The following is a 24,458-nucleotide window of genomic DNA, read 5'->3' on the forward strand; positions in this document are numbered from 1 at the left end:
AGATAAAAGTGCACATTCACTATACCTCAGGAAATGCCTCATCATCTGCTAGTAGTTACAGAGCAAGTTCCACGAGAAACACAGTGCAATACAGACTTCTGAACCACAATATTTAGTGCAGCATTCATGTAAAAAGCCAAAGGGGCAGTGGGCCCTGTGAAGACCAACTGGTATGTGTGTAATTTAGCTGTTATGTGTGGTATCTCACTTTTGTTACTATTACAGAATAAGAGAAGAAAACTCAGCCTGGTACCAGTATTCTTCATCATAGAGAACTGCATGGAGAAAATTGGATGCCTAGATCCTTATTCTTACCAAACATTTACACTCGCCTACATTCACCCCCACAACCAAAGTGAAATTTACCCTGATGAGTTCTGGGTGCAATGTGTTCCCCATCCAAACACAGAAAGAACATGCTGTAACCTATTTATCGCTCTCTCTTTTTTAAAAACAGAAGATTAATTATATTATTTTCAGCTACCTTATCGAAATGTCATTACATTAGTGGCCATCATTCATGTTAGCTGCATTGATTTGGTATTATTTCAAAATTCTAATGCTTCTCTTACTCCCCTGACACTTGAGAATTCTGAATCAAATCAGTTTGGTTAGACTGTGAAATGATTGTGCAACACTACAGCTCTGTGTGGTTTCCTCTCTTTAATTTTGCTCTGATGTTGACCTTCACCCTTAATTCAAGGCATAAAATCATCATCAAGAAGAAAATTTCCCCCCTCCAGTTTACAGCTAAGTGCATTACGGGGGAGTTTATGACTTTCTCTGAAGCATCTGTCACTGGCCACAGTTAGAACACTGGTCTTGTTGTGACACGTAGCAATTCTTGTGCTCAGCATTCCCAAAATCTTTTAAAACAATTTAAAGAATTTTTCCTTTTTTTCCCAGCAACTTGATATGTTTACTCATAGCTTGGCTAGATTCTCAGCTGGCTTCAGTGGAGCTACACTGATTTACACCAGCTGAGAGCCTAGTAGACCTTTTATGCAAGTTTAATCCCAGGAGATGGGAGAACACATTTTTCCAATTTGGATAAATATTATCAATCATGTAATTTGAGAGTACTGCTTGAAACATAAAGTTAATTAATTTTGCATTAAAAACTGCAAGTCCTACATTTCTAACATGCAGACCATTGATTTCAAGCCTTTTACAGGAATAGCTAACTATTTTGTATGCAGTGCTAAACCACTCCTCTTGTAAATGACATAGTGGCAACAGCTAATGAATTAGCACCATTCATTCCCTCTTCCCATACTGCTTAGCATTTCAAACTATCATGAAATAATGCTGTCATCGAATATCAGCATTAATATTTGTGGACCAGAAAAGTCACACGTGCATGATTAAAACCAACCTGTAACGTAGAATGACTTCTTCCAATGGAGAAAGTTAAACCCATCGTTAGCATATGTGACTTTATGAATTCCTGAGTTTTAACTTGAAATATAAGACCCATGCAATCCCTCAACGTTATCTAGTATATTGGTTTGCTTTTCTCAATATTATGCAAATACACACCGCAACATCAACACAACAATCAACAGAAATCTAAACAAATGTTTTATGTGTGAAGGATTATGCACAAGCATAAAAATCCATCAATACAGTACCCAGCCATGTGCCCCAACTCCAAACTCTTCAAGAGGACTTTAACTAACAGGAACAGGAAAGCAAAACTTTTGCTATGATATAAATAATTATTTATTATTTGCATTAAAGTGTTGCCTCAGGACACAGCTGAGATCAAACTCCCATTGTGCAAGGCACTGTACACACACATAGTAAATCTCTGCCCCCCCAAAATTATAATCTAAATAGAAAAGCAATACAAAAAGCAGAAAGGGAAACAAACACTACTTGGTGGAATGACCTGCCCCAGTTCACATGGTAGGTCAGCAACAGGACAGGAATAGAGTCCAGGGTCATGAGTCCCAGCCCAGCATCCTGTCCACTAGACCATATTGCCTCTGCCTAACATAGATGACAACAGACACGGATAATAGAGATGGCAATGACATGAGATAGATTAGAAACACTTTGTGGCAAGACTTTTTGTTGTATGTATGACTAGTACAATGGAACCACAATTCCTTATTGGGGCCTCTAGGTGATAATGTAATACAAATATTAAATGATAATAATTTCACAAAATGTATATGATAAAAGTAAAATGTAAAGGCATCTAACACAAAAATCAGTGTAATTATGTGATAGAAAATGATCTCATGAAATTATATAAACCACACCGTTGATATGGAGTTCAAAGAAATTCTGTTGCCTGCTGCCCAAGAGAAAGTCCAGCTACAGTCATTAGGAGTAAGGAAAAAGGGATCTGATTGGGACTGGTGTTGATTTTTATCCTCCAGAACAGTGGATATTGTCCATCACTAGCATGGAATTTGCTCTTGAAATCTCACTATTATTCTATGTAAACCAGCCAAGCAAGTGGAATGATAACAAATATTGCTGTATCGAACTCCAGATGCCCTATAAGGATTTCTAGTAAAAACTGGCACTAAGCTTCAGTTTATATTTGTGGTTGCGGGGGTAAAGATCTTCCCACTTTCTGCATCTATGGTAAATTGTTAAGGTATCTGATAGAATTTCATCGGGGATAGTTCAATGTCCTATGAGACAAGAGTCAATATACAAAAATACAAAAAGCCACTCCATATGCTTTTGCACTAAGTAACAGACAAAAATCAGTGTTATCCACTGGATAGCAGAAGGGATCCCATAAAGACCACAGGTATTTACAGGAATTTGTGTGTTCAAGATTCATAGCTTTTAAGGCCAGAAGGGGCCATGGTACACTTTTAGTCTAACCTCCCACATAACACAGGCCATAGCATTTCAACAAGCAACTATTAGCATCACCTTTGTTGGAAAGATTCTTCATGGTGTCTAAAACCAGCTTCACCATTTGATCTAGTAACTAATCTATCTGACTTGGCTGTTCCAAAGTACCCATCAGTATAGTATCTCTAGGTACTGTATACAACATTAATTAATAATGGCTCCACTTTGAGTTCTGGAAGGACTCCATTCCCCACCCTCCTATGTCTTTCCTGTTGCCCTGAATGAGGTCATTTTAGGTGGTTGTCTACTTTCAAGCCAAACGTGGCTGGCCTACTTTTCTCCCTCCATCATTGCTGAGAAAAAGCTTGTGCACAGCAATTAAGTCTTGCATTGTGCTGCAGATGCAGCAGGATCATTCGCCACTTAAAAGCATAGATTTGTATCTCGGCCTCAGAAAGTATGTAATTAACCCTCACATTAGCTGCCAGGACATGTACGTGTCCCAGCAGCAATACTCCATAGACATTCATTGAAATGACTAGAACACCTGAATATATCTAGTCAATCTCACCATGCAGAAGAAGGAAGAGGGTGGCAGAAAGAAACCTGCATTCAAGCAACGACGAAGTTAAGAAAGACAATATCAGCCCTTTGATTTGTGAAAGGACTGCTTTTCAAACTCACACTGTGTCCTACAAATCCAGGAGTAGCCAACATGAGGCTATGGGCCAAATGCCGTCCACAGAGTTCTGTAGTTCAGCCCAAGGCCCTTTCATATTTAATGGAGAGGTGCAGCTCACTGAACAACAGCTACCAGCATGCAATGATCCACTTTGACCCATGTTGGGTCCTGAAAGCTCTAGAAGTCAAACTTCTGTATTAAAGACAAGGACAGCTACAATGTGCTCCATTTAATGCAAATTAAATGGAGCCTTTGAGTTCTTGCCCGGTTATCAGTATAATCTTCAATTGGGCAAAATTTAGCTGCCACACCCACATTCCTTCACAAGCTCGAGCTAAAATTTCCTCCATGGTCCCCTTTCATACACAACAATGGGCCAGACCCTCAGCTAATGTAAATTGGTATAGATCTATTGAGCTTGACTGAGCCACATCAATTTACATCTGTCGAAGATGTGTTCCAATATATGAGCATACTGCAGGCCAATTTTTCAAAATCAGCTGCCTAAATTGCACCTACAAATCCCACATTTGGTCATGCACAATTCAGGCCTCCACTTTTGAAATAGTGGCCTCTAACATCTCTGCTTTCACTCTGAAGTTTGAGACAGCCCCATAGAAATAATAAAAACAAAGAGTCACATTTATCTAAGAAAAGAAAAGAAATCAGGTAGTTGTGTGTTTGAAAACTGACCTCTGGAAAAATGGTAGGAACAGAGAGAGATAAGTATGAGCTTAGAACATAATTTATCATTGCTCTGCAAAACTTACAGGAACACAGCATCTTCCCAAATAAGGCATGAGAAAGTCGAAAGCGGTTTAAAGTTTGTGGCTAACAGCTGTAAAATCACATATAAAACCTTTCTGCGTAAGCTTTTCTATTTTATGTGAAGTTTTGCATCTAATACTTTTCCTTTGTCAATGTTATAGTGTGAGCCATCTGAGAGATTTAAAAGCTAAGGGTTTTCAGTAGTGGGTGAAACCACAAAAAGTTTAACTGACAGCAGGTTTTGGCTCCTTCTTTACTTTTAAGCATATATTTCTCAGCTGTTGAGTCTCTAAGTAGTGGCTAGAAAAGCTTGTAAACTTCAGCACAGGGCTCCCACATTTCCAAATATATACTGCTGAAACAGATCTGATTTTATTTTTTGTTTGTTTCTTTGGTAAATATGTTATTCCCTTTAGTTAGTTCAATAGAACATGTAAATTATAATACTTTACATTTACTGCATATGGTACCTTTTATCTAAACATTGCATAGTGCTTTTACCAACTAATATTAATGAAGCCACACAACACCCCTGTGAGGTAGTCCATTAGAATTATCACCATTTTATAGTTGACTAATCTAAGGCAAAGAATATTTAAATAACTTGCCCAATGTTATATAGCAAGACAGTGGCAGAACTGAGAATGGAAGTCAGGAGATAGGACTCCCACCCCACTCCTGTTCTAATTACTGGTCAACATCTCCCGGTAGTCAAATATACAGCTTTTCAGTATCTAAAATATAGACAAAATGGTAACATGTGTCTTGCGGTAGCAGTCAAATTTCCTTCTGTACCATCAAACATCTGTAAACTATCTGCAGTGTGATAGATTTTATATTTGAACAATTTTAGGGAATAGGGGAGTGATTGCTTATAAAATATATATTCTTATATACATTGGAAATAACACAATCCCAAACTGCATACTAAAGCTGAAATACAATCCTAAAACTATGCTTCCATTCATAATCTGTTCCATTTGAACACAACGTCTGGAATGAATTTTATCCTTGTGTTGGACTAGAGAACCACAGTTTATTAAAGCATGGTACTTTTCAGTTTCAAAACTGTATCCCTAATATTTTTGTCTGTCAAATCCAATGAGATTAGCAGACCTCTCAACTGGGACTGCCCATGAACAGAAAAATAGACAAGAACCTGACTGCCTGTAGACACAAAGGAATAAAACCCAAGTATGCATCCCATTATCAAAGAAAAAATCCAGTACACATACTTCCAAGCCAGTGCAGTTTAAACTGTGAAATTAAGCAGCATAATCTATTGATCAGAGCATGGAAGTGGGAGTCAGGATTCAACTGTATTCCTGGCTTTGCCACAGACTCATTGTGAGACTGTAGGCAAGTCACTTAATCCTCTGTTTCCCCATACGTAATATCAGTAAAACACAACCTGCCTATGTTATATAAAGGGTTAATGCATTTTACATTCCATGGCTGAGAGGTAATATAAATGCATGATATTATTAAAACATTATGGCTTAGATTTTCAGAGCCATGTAGCTTGCTACCTAGCTGGCATTAAAATTAATGGGAACTGGGCATCCAATCCCTTATGTGGCTTTGAAAATCTCAGCCCATAGATTTAATATTTATTTTTCAGTCTTGCCATTTTTCTATCACGAATCTTAAAATGCTCCATTGTTGATGCTGACGAGGCCAAGCAAACAGTGCCCACATACATCAGAGCTGACAGCATTTCCAACACACAACAATCTGCAGAGCAAGATGACAGGAGGGTGTGAGGTGACGACACTAAAGCTTCTAAGGGCTTGACTACACAACCCGCCGGATCGGTGGGCAGCAATCGATCCGGCAGGGGTCGATTTATCACGTCTAGTCTAGTATAGATGTGATAAATCAACTGATGAGTGCTCTCCCGTCAACTCCAATACTCCACCAGAACGAGAAACGCAAGCGGAGTTGAAGGGGGAGTATCAGCTGTCGACTTACCGCAGTGAAGACACTATGGTAAATAGATCCAAGTATGTCGACTTGAGCTACGTTATTCACGTATCTGAAGTTGCGTATCTTAGATCGACCCTGCGTGGTAGTGTAGACAAGCCCTAAGAGAGGCGTTAAAAAAAAGTTAGCTTTTTGACTAGTACATGAGGGATTTCAATTTGTGTGAGAACACAAATATTATTAGGACTACAGCTTATCATGATGGTCCTTCAGTTATAGGGTGATATCTAGAATAATGAACTCAGGCTTAACATTCAGTTGTTGATTCCTTTTTTATATATCCATTTCTCACTTCTCTAATTCTTAAAATCTTCCAAAGAACTCAGTTTGTTTTTTGCTCAAACACAACAACATGACTGGAATACCCCCTAGAGTAAGGCTTCTAGGCATTCTATTTCAATAGTACTTTGGTAGATAGAAATGTAGGGCCAGATCCTCAGCCAGCATAAATCACTATAACTCCACTGCAGTTACACCAAATGAGGATCATCCTTATAGTATGTTTTTTGTTTTTTTGTCTTTTGTAAAATAATCAATACAAAAACCCCACACAAGTAAAAAAGCTTGCCACCTGATAAGTACAGATATATATTCTGCTATGAGTAAAACCACCAAAAACACTTCCATTGCTTAACAGGAGCCCTTTATTCATTCATTATGCTTCATCTAGTAATGTACCCAGTGAATTAGTTTAGATTCCATCACGTCTTCAACAGAGTGAGCAAACTTCAGAATTTCCTGTTGGAAAATTCCAAGATTTTAACATTTGGTTTTGTCCCAGATTGTGATATATCGCTGAAATTTTGAAATTTGTCACTAAAAATGGAAATTCAGAAAAATTTTGATTTGGAAAAGTCAAAATGTGTAGTTTCAACATTTGAATTCAGCACTGAGGACTTCTATACTCTGTGGCTGACATAAGAAATATTTTTACATTTATAATTAAATATCATCATAACAAAAATAACCACCTAGAAAGACCTTCACCTCATTCCATTTAATAATGGCTACAGCCAAAAGAACTACATTGCTTGTTCTAGAGATTATTCCAAAAGACACCTGAGATAGGATCTGTGAAGCATTCACTTAGGAAGGTTTAATTACTCAATAAAAACACCTTCTTTTCTTTTCTTTTCTTTCTAGGTTCTTCTTTCATCCCTATTATTCTTATTCATTTCTCCCCAACTCTATATGGCTCCTTCCTACAAGGCCCATTTGTCCCTGTGCCCATTCTATAAATGAAGAGAACTGAATGCGATTTCCTGCCCACTAGTCAACACTGTCATTGCATTGACCAGAGAAAGCTGAAGACATTGGTCTACCCATTGGTAGGGCCCTACCAAATTAACAGCCATGAAAAATGTGTCACGGACCATGAAATCTGATCTCCCCCTGCGAAATCTGGTCTTTTGTGTGCTTTTACCCTATACTGTACAGATTTCACGGGTGAAGACCAGCATTTCTAAAACTGGGGGTCCTGACCGAAAAGGGAGTTGCAGAGGGGTCATGAGGTTATTTTAGGGGCGTCACAATATTGCCACCCTTACATCTGTGCTGCCTGCAGAGCTGGGCAGCCAGAGAGCAGCGATTGCTGGCTGGGTGCCCAGCTCCGCAGGCAGCGCTGCTGCAGCAGTGGCCACAATACCAGGCTGTCCTTACTTCTGCGCTGCTGTCTTCAGAGCTGGGCAGCCAGAGAGTGGCAGCTGCTGACTGAGGGCCCAGCTCTGCAGGCAGCAGCACAGAAGGGTGGCAATGCCATACCAGGCCATCCTTACCTCTGTGCTGCTGCTGGCTGCAGCTCCGCCTTGAGATCAGGACTCTTAGCCAGCAGCTGCCGCGCTCCGGCCGCTCAGCTCTGAAGGCAGCACTGCCGTCAGCAGCAGTGCAGAATTAAGGGTTGCAGTACTGCAACCTCCCCTACAATAACCTTGCGACCCCCCCTCCCACACACACGCAACTTGGGTCAGGACCCTTACAATTACAACACTGTGAAATTTCAGATTTTAATAGCTGAAATCATGAAATTTACCATTTTTAAAATTCTATGACCGTGAAATTGACCAAAATGGAATTTGGTAGGGCTCTACCCATTGGATTTCTTTATCCATTTATCTCACTTTCTATCTAGAGAGAGATCTATTTATTCACCTATTAAGAAACGGAGATGAATACCTTACCCCAACTTTCTTTACAACTGAGACATACTCTGCTAGCATATGTATGTAGAAGATAAGACAAATTAACAGTCTAAATAGGTATATCTGTTACTATTTAGGGAAGCATTCGTCTGCTTTTGCCAGAAACAGAAACCTGAAAAGTTTTCCATAATAGCACAGGTTACAAGTTAACTCTATCCATAAAGAAGTTCATCCCATTTACAGTCAGCCAAACATTTATGGCCATTAGTACAAGCACTGAGGTGAAACTATACAAACATGGTCCACGATAACCTGAAAACATATAACTTTGTTGAACTGAAATTTTAATAAGATTTTATTTTAAAAACTATGTTATGGTTCCCTAGCTAAACCTGAATTCGTCTTCTTGGCCTTTAAAAAGATATCTTATCTAAGTGAGAAAATGACTCCAAATTCTGAACAATTACTACAGTAGTTAGTACAGTTCTACACCTTCAAGAATACTGAACACTGACTGCTTTAAAGGTGCATTAATTGGGAACTCACCAAAACCTAAAAAGCATCGTAATGCCAGATGGCAAGGGGCTCCATGATATCTGGTAGACAGTTTTAGTTGGCCCCAATTCAGTGTACCCCAATTAATTAATGTCATACACTGTACCTGATGTGTGTCATGTAAGGTATCATTCGAAAACTAATAACACACTGATCATTAATATTCTTGTGTTGTGTATGGATGGTAAATGCCCAGGGGATCATACAAATGTGAAGGAAATATAGGACTAAAATGTGTTTTCCAGACAAGTCTGGGAAGTGGTTAAACAGGTTTCTCCCAGACAAAGGAGAAGTTGACACTTCTAGCCAAGTGTCATCAGAGTCGATTGGCAATCACATGTCAACTGACCATTCATTTGCATCAGAGGGGGGGCAGGAACAGATCAATTTGCAGTAGAGGAAACACCAGGGAGGAGGACAGAAACAAGCATAGAAGTTCCTGCACCACCAGATTCCATGTCTACATCCTCACAGTTTGAATGAACTTTATTTTGGGGGGAGGGGGGTAACATTTAGAAGAATCCATTTCAAGGATTCACTGGACTATGAAAGAGAGGCTTAAAGAACCCAGAGTTATCTTTTCACCTAAGACGACAAAGAAACTGAGCACTTTGTCTTTGGGGATAGATCCTGACTGGAGGGGTGGTCAGCCATCTTGCTGGAAGAAGTATGCAGTAAGAAGCTTACCCAATACCTAGAGGATAGCTTGTTGAAGTCTTAGCATTAGAAAATGTTTTCCACTTTTGTTCATAACCATTTCAATCTTTATCCCTTATACTTGATCTCAATTAAAACCCCTCTTTATAAATAAATAAACTTATTTTACTTGTAATCTAAACCCATTCAATGGGATGTTTGAATTGAAGTGATTGTCAACTCCAGTTACAGTGATTAGCTATGCATTTTGTCTCTCTAGAGGAGCAAATGAACATTATTATTCCTCTGAATAGTCCAGGAAAGGACTGGACAATGCAGAGCCCTTGGTTTTGGGAAAATTCAGGACAGAAGAGTGTTGGGGTCATCTTGCTAGGTGTAATCAAAAGCTGGTGGAAAGCAGAGAGTGACTGTGTTGCTGCAGGAGGCAAACTGCTGATGTCAGAGTACCGGATCAGGGTTGCACTGCACACAGACACAGAGTGCATGCTTGTTGCTGCCTGTGAGCATCTCAGGCCGGAAACTGAAGCAACAGAGCATTTATATTACTTGGGGTTAAAGGGCAAATGTGACACAAACCCTCACTGGTCTATCCCAGAAGGTGATGTTCACCATGATTTTTTTTTTAAAAGGATTGTTTGGCAGTTGCTCCACTAAAAGTGCTTCTTAATCCCTTGCTCTCGTCATTGTTTGTTTCCTGATCTTCTCTCTTCATCACTCTTCCATGGGCTATTGTGAAAGAAATGTTGCTCAAGCCCTCCACTTCACTTCACATTATTTTCTAAGCCATTTTTCTCACAGACAGATGGAAGTAATTGTTTCAAGTTTCATTCTGGGTCTAAATTTTACACAAAACTTTAAACTGTTAGAAAGTAAAATAGTTCAATGTTTGCTGATCTGCGAACAGGTTGTTCTGCAAAAAAAAAGTATCATTTTTACTAATGTGTTTTTTGTGGGGGTTTTTTTTTTAATAACTCAAGATGAAATATTTCTAAAGATACGCACATGCACACAACACACACAGAGTAAAATTTTGCAAAGCACCTGAGAAGCCCAAGCCTCATTGTCAAAAGCGATGTAGGAAATTAAGATCCTAAATCTCATTAAAACCTTATGGATTTAGGCTTCTAAGCACTCAAGTCACTTCTGAAAATGGGACGTTGGCTCCTTAGGTGCTTTGGAAAATGTTATGTATATACAGTATATAGAACCTCAGCTAGCACAGTGATAAGTCATACATAATCAGGCAGAGAGACAAAATAGATACTGACTGGGGTAGAAAGTTTGTGGAGGGATGATAACGTCTTGTTGGATTGAAAAATTGATCTCAGTGGGTCAAATTCAGAGATTAATATAATATAAAGCCACAGAACAGTCCCAGCATAATTCCTGTTTGAACTATAGCATACCTTTTAGAAAAACATCACATCTTGATTTTAAAATAGCCATTGAGGGAGAATCCTCCACAACTCTTGGTCAATTGTTTCAATGATTTATTACCCTCATTCTTAAAAATTGATACCTTATTTCCAGTCTGAATTTCTCTAGCTCCACCTTGCAGCCAGTGAATCCTTTTATATCTTTGTCTGATAGATTGAGGACTCATCAATTATCAGATTTCTGTTCCCCATTTAGGTACTTATGGCATGTGATCAAGTCACCCTTTAACCTTCTCTATATTACACTTAACAGATGGAGCTCTTTGAGTCTATCACTATAAGGCATATTTTCCAATCCTTTAATCATTCTTGTGGCTTTTCTCTAAACCATCTCCAATTTATCAACATTCTTCTAGAGTTATGGAGACCAGAACTGGACACAGTATTCCAGCAGTGGTCACACTGGTGCCACATATAACCTCTCTGCTCCTACTCAAAATTCCAGTTTATGCATCCAAGTACCACATTTGCTCTTTTGGCTACAGTGTCGCACTGGGAGCTCATGTTCAGCTGATTATCCACCATGAGCCTCAAGTCTTTTTCAGTCACTGCTTCCCAGGATTGATTCTCCCATTCTGTAACCATGGCCTACATACTTTGTGCCTAGATGTACACATTTACGCGTGACCATATTAAAATGTATAATGTTGCTTGCAGTTTACCAAGCAATCCAGTAATCCCCCCAAAAACCCCCTTGTTGATAGGTATTAATTAAATTACCCTTCTTCAATTATTTATTAATCAAGTCCTGTATCAGCAGCTCATTAGCACTTCTGCAACCCCACAATCACAGGTGTTACTCAGGATGCATTAAGACTCAGTCGGTCAGGTTTTGAAAGGCTTTAGATGCTTAAAGATGCAGATATTTTTAGGTTTCAGAGTAACAGCCATGTTATTCTGTATTCGCAAAAAGAAAAGGAGTACTTGTGGCACCTTAGAGACTAACCAATTTATTTGAGCATAAACTTTCGTGAGCTACAGCTCACTTCATCGGATGCATACTGTGGAAAGTGTAGAAGATCTTTTTATACACACAAAGCATGAAGTAATACCTCCCCCCACCCCACTCTCCTGCTGGTAATAGCTTATCTAAAGTGATCACTCTCCTTACAATGTGTATGATAATCAAGGTGGGCCATTTCCAGCACAAATCCAGGGTTTAACAAGAACGTCTGGGGGGGTGGGGTAGGAAAAAACAAGGGGAAATAGGTTACCTTGCATAATGACTTAGCCACTCCCAGTCTCTATTCAAGCCTAAATTAACTGTATCCAATTTGCAAATGAATTACAATTCAGCAGTCTCTCGCTGGAGTCTGGATTTGAAGTTTTTCTGTTGTAATATCGTAACTTTCATGTCTGTAATCGCGTGACCAGAGAGATTGAAGTGTTCTCCGACTAATTTATGAATGTTATAATTCTTGACATCTGATTTGTGTCCATTTATTCTTCTACGTAGAGACTGTCCAGTTTGACCAATGTACATGGCAGAGGGGCATTGCTGGCACATGATGGCATATATCACATTGGTGGATGTGCAGGTGAATGAGCCTCTGATAGTGTGGCTGATGTGATTAGGCCCTGTGATGGTGTCTCCTGAATAGATATGTGGGCACAGTTGGCAACGGGCTTTGTTGCAAGGATAGGTTCCTGGGTTAGTGGTTCTGTTGTGTGGTATGTGGTTGTTGGTGAGTATTTGCTTCAAGTTGGGGGGCTGTCTGTAGGCTGTCTCCCAAGATTTGTGAGAGTGTTGGGTCATCCTTCAGGATAGGTTGTAGATCCTTAATAATGCGTTGGAGGGGTTTTAGTTGGGGGCTGAAGGTGATGGCTAGTGGCGTTCTGTTATTTTCTTTGTTAATTCAATGTTAATTCTTTCTTTAATTCAATGGAGTTAGGTATCTATGTGCTTTTGAAAATACTATTAGGTGACTATCTGCATCTTTAGGCACCTAAATACCTTTGAAAATCTAACTCATTGTGCCTATTGGAGGCCACTGTTCCATTGAAGGGATAATGCTGCCTGTAAATCAATCCCTCTAATGCATGTGTTCTGCGGTTCACGCAGCCTGAAGGAATATTTTTTTGCTGTAAATGTGTTGTCATTTTGTTTACCCTTTTTTCAGGCTTCTCTAGAACAGGCTCAAAGGGTCCTGCAACTATGTTCCAAACAGTCAAAAAATTAAACAAACCCCCTATTGAGCAGCTTGGACAGTAGTAGTTCCAAACTATTTTAGGCTGTGTGACCGTACCTTGTTTGATTTGAACCTGCTCTTTGTTGAAGTGGAGGAGACTTTTTTTCCTGAAACAATTTTCTGGCATCGTAGAATCATAGAATATCAGGGTTGGAAGAGACCTCAGGAGGTCATCTAGTCCAACCCCCTGCTCAAAGCAGGACCAATTACATCACTGAAGTTAAAATGAAAACCGCCTGAGCATGGCAAAAATTCTGTCCTGCTGGACTCATTTGTCCTATATTAATTTATAAACATTAGCCAGCCACATTCTGTCCCTAACTTTTCCTGTGCAAATATTGGGTACTAGCCCCAACAAATCCTGACTGAATGACATTAAGATAAAAGCATATTCATTCCTAGCAGTTGCATGCACCTGCCTACTATGGGTCTGATCCAAAGCTCTTTGACGTCAGTGATGGCCCTTGTGTTAACTTCAATGGGCTTTGAATCAGGCTCTACGGTGTCTGTATTGCTTCACTAGCTGGGGCACAGTTCTGCAGACCTTACTTGGACAAACCTCCATTGGAGCAAAGACTGCAGATTCAGAAATTAAGTTGTGTCAAAAACAGACAAGTGCCTGGCACCCAGACTCTGGCCAGCTTTAGCCAGATGCCAGAATTGAAGTTATCCTACTGCTTAATTTCAAGCAGAAATCAAAACTAACTACATAAGGCTGCTGCTCATTAACAACAATTTAGTTTTTCTCTGGGCCGTACCTGTCTATATCATCTTGATCCAATTACAGTACTAAACTATGCCAAACATCAGATCTATACAATTTAGATTTTAAGGCTTTCTGGGAAAACAGAGAGTTTGGCTTAACAGAAAACATTAGCACTGACAATTACACAAAGGCAGATCACAGGACTCCAGGCCAAATTCTTCCCTTTATTTTCTCTGCTATGGACTTCAATGAGGTTGGCTTCAATGGGGTGGCATAGGGTGGAGGAGAAAGCAGAATTCAGCCCTTTGCTTTTCTATAATGCTAAAATTGCATATCACACATTCTTTCCACAACCTCTACTCATTCTTGTTGTCTCTGAAATCAATCTATTTTTGCTAGATCCTTTTGGAGCTAGGGTGACTAGAACTGGACACAGTATTCCAGATGAGGGTGAAGTGACATTATAATAATTTCAATATTATTCTCCATCCCATTCCTTATGTAGCCTAATATTTTGTTTGTTTTCTTGTCTTCTACTGCTCATTTGCCACAAGCAGGGCCGCCCAGAGGGGGATGGCAAGTGGGGCAATTTGCCCCAGGCCCCGCAATGGCCCCCACGAGAATATAGTATTCTATACTATTGCAACTTTTTTTTATGGAAGGGCCAGTGGCATAGCCAGGTGAAGCGAACCGGGGGAGCGATCACAAAAAAGACGCCACCCGGCAGCGCTTTTACTGACGGGGCGGCGCTCCGGGTATTCAGCGGCACATCCTTCACTCGCTCTGGGTCTTTGGCAGCGGGTCCTTCAGTGCCACCAAACACACCCAGAGCGAGTGAAGGACCCGCTGCCGAAATGCCTCCGAAAACCCGGAGCGCTGCTGGGTGAGTAAAAATTAAAAAGGCGCTTAATTAATTAAAGAGCCCCCTAAATTGCTTTGCCCCAGGCCCCCTGAATTCTCTGGGCGGCCCTAGCCACGAGTGTTCTTTGGATTGTGCACAACGACATGCAGCCCTTTCTTCCTGAATTAATACATTAGCAGATTTCATAAATACAAATCGAGCTGATCTTCATATTGACTTGGGGCCCAATCTCAGGGGGCGCTAAGCCAACAACACCCACTTTGTCACCTGGAAGAATCAGGCATTTAGATGGGAACATTATATCTATTCTCTGTGGGGTGTGTTGCCCGTCAATACCCTTGAGCACACCTCCTCATTGCCCTCAGCCCCCACTCTGTTCCTTCAATCATTTACTCAGACCCAAATACTTCAGATACCCCCTTTTGTGGGGGTCTGATTCATTAACTCTTTACAGAGTTCAAACACCTCTTCTTTAGTCCCTCAACTCCAAGCCTTGCTGCCTGAGAGTTTGGGCAGGCTTCTTCTCCCAGGTTCAGGTGCCCCCAGCCCTCCTCCTGAAGGTGGGCTGTAATTCACACACAGGCTCACTCTCCATGGATCAGGAGTCCCCAGACCTCCTTCTGGAGCTGGGCTGTAATTCAGGCCTGCTACAGGCCTCAGCCAGCTTCTTGCCAGCTGGCCCCTTTTCTCATTCAGTCCTTTCACCCCTATGCAGGCAGGCCTCCTCTTAATAGTTTCTCCCCTCTATGAAAAACGAGGCAATACAGGTGCTGCCTTTCTACCCATAGCACATCCCGGGTGGCTAGGAGAGAGGGGCACCTTATCCCATCCTGCACAACAAGTCCGTTCATCCCAAGCCCTTAATGAGTTTGCCCCCAAACACTACTTATTCCCTGGGGCTGCTTCCCCTCTACCAAAATCTGCTTCCTAGGACCTTGTATACATCAGCACTCCCAAACCCTTAAAGGGCCATGCTAAGGCGGAGGGTTTGGCTGACCCCCTACTGCCCTTAGAGGGGACAGACCACTCCACTACAGAATCACTATTCTGAGAAATGTTTTCAGCATCACAATCCACGCAAGGCTGAGGACCACTAACTACGGAGGGGGCCTTCAGGGTTCCAAGAACTGATTTTTTAAATATATCTATTGAAGTGGCAATTCCGTCTCCCCCTTTCACTGCTTGCAGGAAAGACCTTTGCATGGAAACAGGACAGGAATGCAAAGTTCAGTTACAAAATGAAGAGACTTTTCCTATTAATTCTTGGCACCATCATGTTCCTCAGAGGCCTGTATTGCATCTTTTAGCCACCGTTGTGTTGGGTTTTTTTTCACTGATTCGTGATACAGACATTTTGATCAAAACGTAAAATGACGACTCTTTCATTTCAAAAGGAACTATTAAAAAAAAAAACTCAGGACACACAGGGCCAGATGTGGAAATAAACTGCCTGTGTTAAGGACTACCCCACCTAAAGTAAGAATGGCAGAATCAGGCTTAAGTATTATTATTATTATTGAGGTAGTGCCCAGGAAACCCCATCCCAGACCCCATTATACTAGGTACTACACTAAGAGTGAACAAAAAGACAGTCCCTGCTTAGATAGTTTACCCTCAGTCTTTGCAGCAATATGGATTTACAATGGTTCTTTTAACCCAAACAGTTGTTCAAGCCACCACCTGTGTTTCCTGAGGGGGGTGGATGGGACGGGTATCTCAGTATCATTGTTTGTTGCAAACAGAGTGAAAATCCTTTTCAGCAAACCTCCTGGGTGAACTCTTAACTCTTCATCTCGCTGTAGTTTTGAAAAGAAACAATTGGTAACGCATCCGACCATTGCCACCAGCTGCTTTTGATTTCACAGCTCAGGCTCCATTGTGAGGACTGTTTTGTTTTAACTTGCCATTGCCCTTGCCCACAAAAAGGCAGAGCTAATGTCAGTTTTAATTGTTACGTTTTTCAATGCCTCTGGATTCAGAGCACCCCAACGCTGGAGGCCAGATCCTGCTGGCCTCACTCAAGCAGAGTAGTCCCTTATTCAGTGACTAGTCCCACTGCAGTCAGCTTAGCTGTATTTTATACCCTGCAAGTAGTCACACGGACATCAAATGGGACTATTCACAAAATAAGGTACTACTCAGTGTGAGGGAGGGTGGCAGAATCTGGCCTCTGTCTTGCAGGACACACACACATATATATATATATATATTTGATACCCACTTCTGATCAGTTGTCCTTGAGTGCTGTGGGGCTACTCCCAGCTTCCACATCAGAGACATGAAAGGCATGCCCAGTCAGAGAGAGAAATGCTTTATCACTCTGGTCTCCTCTTCCACCTTTGACTCTATATCCTAATTCTCGCGGACATTAGAGATATGAATTCTTTTTTCAGAGCTTTATCTCACAGAATGTCCAACACCACCAATGTGTAAAAGCCTCGACAGAAAAAGCACATCTGCCATTAAGATCTCCCACAAGACACCGTGGAAGTCTAGCCTTGATACAGAGTGGCATTCCTTTAAAATGAAAACATTTCCGTCTCTCGCCTTCCCTTCTGTCTTTTGCTGTGACTAGACCCGATATATCACAAAAAAGCTGATCCGCCCCCACCCCGAGCCCAATAGCTCACACAGCAGATGAACAATATAATCATTTTGCCATTAGTGTGAGACAAGCTCCTCCCTTCTGCTTTACATCCTTGTTCTTTTTTATTATTATTATTCAGGTTCCTACTGTCTCCACAGACACAGGCTGTAAAAAAAAAAAAAAATTCTATTCCTCATTCTGCACCTGTATCCAGGATTTTCATCTACACTTGAAAAGTGCCATGTAGAATTACAGTTCTAATTGCATTAACAATAATAAATAATAATAATAATAATAATTAGAACTATTAATCATTTTTAAAAGCCTGTTTACACCTATGTGTAGTCAGTTAGCTTTTCCATCACCAGGTTTGGGGCTATATTGCCCATACAGCAAAACTTCAGTATGACATCACTGCAGATCTCAGTATGCCGTGAGTAATGGAAGCACCATCAATGCTTGTTTCAAAGGTGGCCATTTGAAAACACAGCCCATGGAGTTATACAACACGGACTGTGCCCACGCTTTCCTTAATCGAGAGATGCAGCCAGCAGGAATAATAAGTCCCAGGGTGTAGTCTTGATTCAAGCAGGTTGGCCTTTGGTCTCTTGGAAAAGTTGTTTAATGGCCCTCTCTTGGGCAAAATTGGACTCTCCTGATCAAATGGTTCCCCCTAACTGGGGGACAGAATATTCCTGGTGACGTTTCTATTACTTGGACTCTGTTTATATAGTCAAGTTGGACAGAGTGTAATAATTTGTGGCTCCATATGTGTGCACGCGCACGCACACACACACACACACCATGGCAATCAGTTAAGCCACACACATACATGTAGCATCCCCTAGCCAGGCCAGCCAATTTGATCCAGTGTTGCTAAGTCTGTACAGTGCTGAATGCAATTATCAGCCATTGTTGATGTTCCTTGTCCGTTACCCCGTGGGTGCCTTACAATGTGAAAGAGTGCAATTGGCCAGCATTTGGAGAGTCCTCAGAGTTCCTGGAGCAATGGATGAAATTTCTCAACAAATGAGAAGAGGTGTTGATTCCTGGTCTGTAATATATGACCTGAGTCGGCTGCAGGCAGCAGCTACTGCAAATTACAGCGAAATGGAATGGATCCTAACTGTTTGGTTCACATACAAAGAGAAGTGAACCAGTCAGTTACCAACTCTCTCCTCTCATCCTTATGGCTTTACGGCCTTGCTCCCCTTTCTCCACTAACATCTTGCAAGTAGTGGACCACTCAATCTCCTACTCCCCTTTAAAAGAAGCAAGGTTCTCTCCCCTCTTCCTCAAACAAGTAACTGGCTTCTTCCGCACCCTCCTCCATTTCCTCTCTAACAAGCAGTGGGCTCTTCTCCCTTTCTCCACCCAGCCTTCGGAGTAGTTGGCTGTTCCCTCAACTGCAAGCAGCAGGTCACTTTTTCTCTCCCTTCTCCTTACAAACAACCTGCCTTTCCCTTCCTCACTACCAAGCATTTTTTCAACACTACCAAGCATTTTTTCAACAGCAGCCCTCTTGATCCTTGTGACACTCCACCCCACATTCATCATAGTAGTATGCTTCTGATATGATGATGACATAATTATAATCCATCTGGTACAAGATATGTCTTGTAAGGTGTCATTGGAAAAGTTATGATTTGCTGAATATGATTATCCTGTTTGTATGCATGTATAATTTTTGTATCTGAAGTTATGAATATTGACTATGTATCTGTAATTCAAATGTGCTTACTCTGGATAACACCCACAGATAGCCTTTCAGGTACAAAAATGAAGAAGCTAGACAGTGCTGATGGCCCATCAACAAAGACAATAGACTATGGAAGAGTGTAGCCCTCCTGTAAACATTTCTGCCAGCCTGTAAGTAATGGCTGCTATTACTCAGCAAGGGCATGTGACCAGACCGCATGATACTAAACTGCATTTTGAGTACCTGTATTTTTCCACAAACAGGCCTGGAAACTAAGTTTGGAACAGAGGGTTCCCACCATATGGTAAAGCTATATAAAGTGGGCCTCACTAGGGCCCTCACTCGCCATCTAGGGGCCTCACTCCCCAAACAAGGACACTCCTGGAAACACCCGAGGAACAAAGACTGCATTGTTTTTCAACAGCAGCCATCTTGATCCTCCATCCAGCAGATTTATCATTCATCATTAGCAAGGGCTAGTCGTCTTTCTCATAGCAAGCGTTCAGTCTCCATGGAGTTTGCTCCCTGACTTGCAACTCTTGGAAGGCACATATGATGTCACATCACTGATGCTAATGACCTCACATGCTATTGCAGCTATCAGTGATGTCACACACACATCAATGACATTACACACATCACTGACATCAGCATAACCATAGATGCACTCTTCTGAACCTAGACATACCATTCACATGAGCACCATGGCTATCTGAGGTCATGTGTGCACCACCGACAGAAGTGAAATCAGACCCACATCAGCATATAACTAATGTGATTGATGTTACCCATGGCTGGCAGACATGGTGATGCCACTTACATTACACATATACCGCTGAGGTCAGTGACATTACATATGCAGCACTGCCATCAGGGCTGTCACAATCACCTATGACCCCAGTGACATCATGCATGAATTGCTATTTTCAAATAAAGAACAAAAATCATGAACGCTTCAAAACTATGGGTTAAATCATCAGCTGGTGCAAGTCAGCATAGCTCCATGGGCTTCAATTTACATCAGCTGAGGATCTGTCCTTATGTTTTAAAAATATATTTCATCTTGTAACATCCATAATTGCCCAGGTTCAGGACCTTTGCTGGGAATTGCTAATGGCCATCTGGAGTTGATGGCCCTGGGCCGTACCTTAGCCCATCAGTTCTTCCCAAATAGCCATAAATCCCCAGGAAATGCCCTGTGCCTCCATAGTTATTGCTTACACAAGACACTGATTCATTGTTTACATTTGTTTTCTATCATCCATCCATATCAGCCAGTAATAAAAGCAGCAGGGTTCCTAGTTCTTGGTGCGTGTCGTAGTGGAAGACAGGACGATATCTCAGTAGGAGAGGAATGCAGACCATGATATGAATGCCAAATCTGGCAGTATATTACACTGTCCTAAGCGTCTAGAGATTAGAACCTGCTGCTGGTGGTCCTGTGTGCAGCTAGCCTGTGTCTGTCATCCCTCCACCCCCTTTTCCTGACCTCTTCCTTCACTGTAAGTTAGAAGTTGGTAAGATCTGAAGCGAGCATTTCCAAATGTGTCAGGGTCAGAATCCTAAGTCTTTACTCAGACAAAGCTCTCGTCAACGGAAGTTTTGTTGGAGTGGAAACTGAAGCGCATAGACTCTGCCCTGTAGAGAAGGGAATAAATTGTGGGAAAGCACCACAGCAGCCCCCACCTCCATCCACTGGATCGGCAGGGTTACAATACAGGCTGGAAACAGCAGCAGAGAATCAGGGATCTGAGAGGATCCCAACCCCAGACTCCGAGAGCATGCCCACTTGCAGGTAGGGACTCCCTCCTCGGTGCTCCCACACCAACTCCAGCCCCTGCTCACCACTCCAAGCACTAGCAGCAGGCTGAGTGGAGCTGCACACCCAAGGACTCTTCTCCATTGCTGCCCAAGGGATCAGACTTAGGGGATCTTTACACAGAAGGATTTGCAGCTCCAAGCTGATGTGCTTCCTCCTGGCCACATGCAAAGTGGAGCTAAACAACATCTCCTCCCCACAACTCGAGCAGTCCTTTCTCCCACCCCCTATGTGGAGCTCAGCCTTGCAGAGAGCCCTCCACGGGGCCGTAGGAAGGGGCAGAGGGAATGGGGCTGTGAAAGCAGCTGAACCAGGACTATTGGAGCAGAGGATGGCATCTGCACAGGAGGGGAGATTTACATGGACCCCTCAATGTGCAGTTCTTGGGGTACTGTTCAGCCCCACTGCACCTTCAGATGCAGATGTTCACCTGGATTTGTGCTGGAAATGGCCCAACTTGATTATCATACACATTGTAAGGAGAGTGATCACTTTAGATAAGCTATTACCAGCAGGAGAGTGGGGTGGGAGGAGGTATTGTTTCATGGTCTCTGTCTATATAATGTCTCCTGCAGTTTCCACAGTATGCATCCGATGAAGTGAGCTGTAGCTCATGAAAGCTTATGCTCAAATAAATTGGTTAGTCTCTAAGGTGCCTCAAGTACTCCTTTTCATCTTGTGCATTACCATTCTCAAGACTGAAGTCAGGTAAAGGGTGCCTTTAAGATCGTCTGTGCTGCGTCATTTACTGTCTGTCTTTGTCTCTAAATACAAAGTCAGCTCTTCTCTCAGGAAACATGTCTGTACATGTCCAGTATGTCATTAGCCTATGCATGCTCTGTTGCAACTTACTGTTGCTGTTAAAAGGGCAGGAATCCCTCAAAAGCGAGATCTTGCACATCAGGGTTTAACACCCCTCTCACTGCCAATATATCAATTTTCAAAACCCAGCCTGCTGCCTGTTCAGGGAGCCATGTGTAAGGAGTTTGGTGGGCTCAGAGCAGTGTCCAAATGACCTGTGTTGTGCAAGTGAATGGCTCTGTCCAAGAGCATGAGCTAGAAAGGCTCCAGCCACACTACACCATTTCCCATGTCCTAAAACACTTTTCAATAACCCTTTCAAAACACTTTTGCCTCATCTACAAAAGCTGGGGCTGGCAACACAACAGTGTCACCTGAAATCAGTTCCAAAGTGAAAACTGTTTCAGGACCTGTGCACTGGTGTTCTCTGGAAGGGGCCTGAGCATCCATATAATAAAAATCACCACCAGTAACTGGTGCAAGCGCCCTCGGCAAAGAAGCCAAGAAGTGACTAGGCAGGGAGACTGAGTTTCCTCTAGGCAGACGCTCCAGCTCAACTCTGAGGCATAATGACAGTAGAACATATTTGGCATCTCCAAATATTCTGGATAAGCAGGACTGTGCTGTACATTACAGCGATGGTCTTCATAGCTCCTGGCAACCCTTCCTCTGCTTTCAGCGCTTAATAACACAAACAGCTTGCTCTGAAATGTTGCTCTCCAATTAATAAGTTTAGTGTCAAGCTAATAACAGAGGTCGTCCACAAGCCTCAGGTGAGGCATGTATTTGGGAATATATATCATGCTGCTACAAATGCCTCCACATTGTTGCAGCTATTGTTGTAACCACTACCTTCTCTCTGCAGGGGGACTACAGGGCAGTGCTCCTCTGAACAGGGCTTGTAGCTCCCTGAATTGGCTCAATTGTCCTCAGGCCTCTTTTCTCTCAGACTTTTTGTGTGTTTCACTGGTGCCTTTAAATTGTCATGTGTGCCTGTCTGAGCAGTACTGGGTGAAGCTCTAGTCACACCCAGGCAGTCTGAGCTGGACAAGGAGAATGGGGATGTTTGGTAGCTTAGAGAGGGTTATAGATGTTTGCCCCTTTTGGGGAGTGGGATGAGTTTGGAAGGGCCAAATTGTTCCCTTGCCACTGATGGGGAGCATGGGAGGTTTGGCAGCTGGGGGGGTCAGGGGAGTCCATTATTTTGTCACTGAGGTGTGCTGGAGTGGGGAAGGTTTGATAGGATGGGAGCATGCTACTTCTCACTGGGGTATGGGAATGCCATGGAAGTGGGCCCCACAAACACTAGCACCAGTTCTGCAATTAGGTGGTAGAAAGGGTTAACACTCCAGCAGGAGTCCAGAGAGCCGAGTTCAGGAGTATGGCTGGAATTCAAGTGACGACAAGTTTGGCACGCTCAGCCACTCGCTAATGGCACTGTGTCAGTGTCCCACCATGCTCTGGATCAGTTGGAAGTTTCCGCCCAAAAAAACATCCAGGGCTGCAAGCCAGGACTGAGGTGCATCATCAAAGCTCACTGAGGGACGTGAGAGCACCTGCCAGCCCCAGGCCAACTAGTATCCAGGCCTTCGCTTTTAAAGGCATTAGGTTCACTTTCAGTTAGAAACATTAAAAAAATGCATCTGGCTTTTTAGCAGTGAGATTAACTTGAAGCCCCAGACCGGAAGCTTTAATTATAACAGATTTGTGTGAAAGTTGCCAGACTTCCCTCTACTCTGTGATGGTGGCTGTGCCAGGAGTCTGCTTTTCGTCACAATAGCAACTGTGTTAAGTTCGGAAAAGTAACTAGGTCAAAGATGCAGAGGCAGAACAGAGATCACTAATTACGGCTAATGACATCCTGTATGGCCATGCAGAAGGATAGCACAATCATTGCAGGGTTCTTCCTGTAATTAAAAGGTAACACATCCATCTCTCCCACTCCCAGTGTGCACTGCTTGGAACAGATACAGCTGCATTGCCAACTTTTTATACATTTCACCGAATGCCTGCTCTAAGGCAAGGCTATGGAATGAGCAAAATCAGAGAGGAGCACATGGGAGGGAGTAAATTCGAAAGAATAATTTGAATTACTCATTCACACTGCTGAGTTCTAAATTAACTCCAACCACTGGGGGAAAGACTTGGGTGTCACTGTGGGCAGCTCTCCTAAATATGCAGCATGAGTATAACCAATCAACCAAAGTGCTAAAACACATAAGGAATGAGGAATAATACCAAATATATTATAACATCATTCATAATGCAATGGCACACCCTAACTTGGAAAACTGTTTTCTGTTCTAATCACCCCATTTTCCAAAGGATATTGCAGAAATAGAGGGAAGTCCAAAGACAACATGTGATTAGATTGTTGACGTGAAGACAGATTGAAAAGCCTGGGACTATTGTTAAGAGAGGAGACAAAAACAACAGAGAACATGCTAATGGGATACAAAATCATGACTGGGAAAGAGGAGGTAAATCAGGCACTCCTATTTATCTTCCCTCATAATTCAAGAACAAGGTATCACATTTAAAGCTAATAAGAGCAAATACATTTTCGACTTGATACGTAATTAACCTGAGAACTTATTGCAACAAAGTACCATTAATGCTAACTGCATAGTAGAATTCACTATATGGATAATCAGAACATCCACAGTTCCATGAAATATGATTAAAAACAAGGATATAAACCTTCATGCTTTAGGATATAAAGTGACCATTAATTGAGTTTAGGAAGAAACTTCCAC

The 24,458-nt window shown here is 42.0% G+C and overlaps 1 protein-coding gene across 11 annotated transcripts in view; it reads right to left on the reverse strand.

Moving 5' to 3' along the window:
• The window catches only part of DENND2B (DENN domain containing 2B), a 304,168-nt gene that overhangs the window by 193,605 nt on the left and 86,105 nt on the right, over positions 1-24,458 (reverse strand). Inside the window, exon 1 of one of the 11 annotated variants that reach the window (XM_073347515.2) lies at positions 6,242-6,311. The exons of the other annotated variants lie outside the window; for them this stretch is intronic. The gene's annotated coding sequence lies outside the window, so the exon portion shown is untranslated. Of the gene's footprint in view, positions 1-6,241; positions 6,312-24,458 lie in introns of those variants that run through there. 11 annotated transcript variants of the gene reach the window in all.

Source organism: Lepidochelys kempii, chromosome 6 (assembly GCF_965140285.1).
Source record: "Lepidochelys kempii isolate rLepKem1 chromosome 6, rLepKem1.hap1, whole genome shotgun sequence".
Taxonomy (NCBI): Eukaryota; Metazoa; Chordata; order Testudines; family Cheloniidae; genus Lepidochelys; species Lepidochelys kempii.